Genomic DNA, 3,756 nt, shown 5'->3' with positions numbered 1-3,756 from the left:
GGGTCAGCAAAGCCCCCGGAGAGGCAGCAGCAATGAGCACCCCGGTGTGCGCTGCTGTTCAGCCGAGCACCACTTACCCGCTGCAGTGACAGTGGGCACAGGGAAGGAGGACAGTCTCCTCCTTTTACTCCCCCCCCCCCCCCCACCCACCCCCCCCCCCCCACCCCCGGCAGGGGCGGGCAGAGGGGCTCGGGCCGGGGCCGGTTTGCTCCGGGAGGGGAAAAAATCCGGCGGGGCAAAATGTTCTTCGGTGCCGCGATGCCCTGGGAAGGGGTTGGGGTAGCCGGGCTGGACACCCCAAAGGGAGCTGGACACCCAAAATGGGGTGTCCGGGTGGTTTTCCTTATTGATCACCCCTGTAGCAGTCACTGGGAGAGGGCTCGTCTAACCCCAGGGGTTGCGGGGTTGCTTTTTTAGGAATGGGGTCCTCTCGGACTGCAAATGTGTCCAAATTGTCCAGCACAGAGCTAAATCCTTGCACCAAAACACCTAGAGGTGAGCTCAGGTTTGCAGGAGAATCTGTATTTCTCCCCAGGGGTGGGTGATCAGGGTAATTCACTGCAGCAAGAACAAATCCTTTTCGTATCCGTCTTCTTTTCCTGCCTGCAAAATTGCCTGTTTTGTTCCTTCAGAGCATTCACAGATGGAAGTCTCAGGACTGGTCGGTGCAATCAGCTCTCCAAGGACACTTCATTTGGCCCCCAGGCTGCCTCGCTTTGTTCCTATGGAGAGAGAAATATTTAACGTATCAATTACTCCTATAACTAACCCACTCTACAGCTTCTCAATTGTCTTAATGGACATTCAGATCTAAGCCTGCTGGCAGTGCTGGGAGGTCAGGGGACAGTCACAGCCCTGTGACATTGCCGCCACAGGATACGGAGCCCTTTTCACCCTCGGCAGCCCACGAGCAGCCCCACCAAACCTGCTCCCATTCAGCTGCGCAGACGAGGTAACGTGGGGAAGCGAACACACCGCTTTGGCGTGAGGCTGCTCTGTTCCTGACTCTATCTCACAGGGAAAAGCAGGACATTAGGAGCAGCGCAGAGGAAAGCCGGCCATCCCGCAGGGCACGAGGAGGTGCTGACACACAGCAGCGCAGCTCTGCCTTCCTCTCCTGATCCCAGACTGGCCGCACGCCCTCGGGGAGTCACTCCTGCCCTCGGCGAGGGCTGCGCCGCATCCTCAGCCACAGCCGTGGAGGTTGCAAGGCTCATGGGGAAAGCCCAGCCCCAGGGAGCTTTCACCCTTCGGGAGCTGCCCGAGCTCCCTGTGCCCTCAAACGCCCACAGCAGGGCACTGGCATTTGGGTTTACTAGTACTGGTGGTGTCTTCAGTCTCCCTTGAGCTGCGGTCAGCTCGCAGAGAGGCCAGATCTACCCTCATACTGCAGAGAGACTATTAAAAAAGATGAAGGAAACACCTAGTTTCTTCCCAAACAGCAGTGCAACTCGCAACCCACAGCCTTGTACGCAAAGATCAGTAGCTCGGAGCCCCAGTGTCTGTGGGGCTGTGGAAGGGCTGCCAAGGGAAGGCGAGGGCCAGCAACACCTGGGAGTGCTGGCACCTTTCGTGTGGGAGCAGTCGCTGGACGTTTGCAATTTGGGAGCTGGGCTCTGGCGGCAGCGCTGAGAGCGAGCAAGGCAACAACGTCGGCACCCTGGATCCTCCTATCTAGAAACTGCAAAATAAACTCCTGGCCTGAGACGTAGATGGGTTATTTGGGCAGGGCTGCGGCAGGCTGGGGATCTGGCCTCCAAGGGTGCCCGAAAGCAAAAGGAAAAGGCTCGGAGTAAGGCTACCAAGCCTTCCAGGCTGCAGGGGCGGGTGGCACGGGGATGGTCTGCGCATGGCGTGAGTCTCTGGAGCCGGTAACCCTCAGTGGATTTATTCTCCGCAGCTCTCCGTGCAATACCAAAGGCAGCTCAGACCCACCGCCTCGCTGCAAGGCTCTCACCAGAGGCTCTGCTCGATGCGGTGTCGCAGGTTTGTGTTGTCTCCTCTCCCTCTGCCATGGGGGAGGAGGAGAGCCAGAATGGGGGGGAAGGAGAGGCAGCCCTGCAGTGGGAATCCGCGCACCGAGCCAGCAGTTGAGTTTTATCCTCCCGCTTACAGACTCCAGAGGAGCAGCAAAGCTTCGTGCCAGCATATGAGGAAGGCGGCGTGGCAGAACGTGCCTGTGCTAAACCCAACGGCAGTTCTGCCATTGGAGCGAGTCCCTTGGTATGATGCGGCATGCATGTGTTTGCATTGGTATTTGAACACGGGTGCTGCAGTGCCAACCTAATCCAAGTCTGTCTGAGCCACTATAGCCATGAGAGGAGCAGTCGTGGGTAAAACATGCGCCAATTGACATTGATCAAGTGTCATCCTGAAACACGGTTTGGTTTAGATAGGGAATGGATCTCTGGGAGACGTGGTGGAAATCCAGAGCAGACAGAAATGGCTTAAAAGATTTGCAACAGAAAACTGCAGCTTGAGGACTTGGGTTTTCTTTTTCCCCTTTGAGCTTTCCTGTCCACAAGAGGGAAGGAGAGCTTTGAAATCAGAAATGAGGGGTCGTAGCTGAGCTCTCTGAAGGGGAGAGGAGCAAAAACTGCTGCTTGCTGTAGCATGGCAGCAGCAAACTGCAGCCAGCCTCGCTGGCCCCTAAGGCAGGCAGAGCCCTGGGCTGGCAGGGACGGCTCTGGGGGTGCTGAGCCCAGCGGGAGCAGCTACGGGAGCAGCTTGTAATGCTCAGTGTTAAGGGCTATGTTTGCATAAGTATTTAGGATAGTAGGTATTCAGAAAACAGCTTGGTGTTTGTCCCTAAGAGGTATCGCTAAGCTTGGTTCAAATATTTAAACCCCTTGTGCAAGAGGACCTGGTCTTAACTGCTTCCCTCGGGTTTAAACCTTTAAATAGCTGCAGGGAAGTGCTCCTGGATTTGGTGGTGTTAGGGGCTTTTAAATAACAACAGAGGGTCTCTTCTTTTACCAGGTATACAATCAGACGGGGTAAAGGTGCTCCCTGCCGCCCTACAGGTGCTGTGGCTGGAGGTGGGAGGTTTTGGCTAGTGCTTGGCCTGGGGGAGTTTAAACCCCGGGGCTGCCCAGACCAGCACGCTCCAAGGTGTCCCGGGAACGTGCTAAGGGAAGGAGAGGCTCCCCCGGGACTGCCGCAGCAGCACGGACCGCTCTGCACCAGCCCGGTACAGCTCTGCACCAGCCCGGTACAGCATCGCCCTGCAGGAACCGGTCCCGCAGTGCCCAACATGTCGCTACTCCCAGAAACAGGCAGCTGGGGGGGGGGGGGCGTTTGAGGACCAGGGTGGGTCCGTCCGCCTTTGTCCCTCAGCAGCCTGGCGTGAGCCGTCTCAGCTCAGGCACCGTCTGGGTTTGCAAGGATTCCCGGCTTCCCAGGGCTGTGGCTGAGCCTGCAGCCGTGGACACGTCCTCAGTCCTTTCCTGGGATGCTTTGGGTAATGAAGGTGCCGCCATTTGCTCGAGCCTCCTCCGGTCGGTTCAGCCAGCTCACGGAGGTGAAAACCTCAGAGCCAGCCCCGCAGAGCAACTTTTCATTAGGGCCTCCAAGCCTACACCCCCAAATCACACTTAGTTTACTAGGAAAGACACGGTTTCACTGAGTTTCAGCTGCCTGGCTGGTGCTGAGCGGGGCAGAGCCAGCCCTTTAGCCAGGGGTTGAGCGGGGATGGGGGGAGGCCCGGTGGGTGAAGGGGACAGGGCTGGGGGGTGACCCTGGGGCATCAGCCCCGGG

This window comes from Pygoscelis adeliae, unplaced genomic scaffold, assembly GCF_000699105.1.
Source record: "Pygoscelis adeliae isolate BGI_AS28 unplaced genomic scaffold, ASM69910v1 Scaffold445, whole genome shotgun sequence".
Lineage (NCBI taxonomy): Eukaryota > Metazoa > Chordata > Aves > Sphenisciformes > Spheniscidae > Pygoscelis > Pygoscelis adeliae.
The sequence above is the reverse complement of the archived record's forward strand: the minus strand, read 5'-3'. Positions refer to the sequence as shown.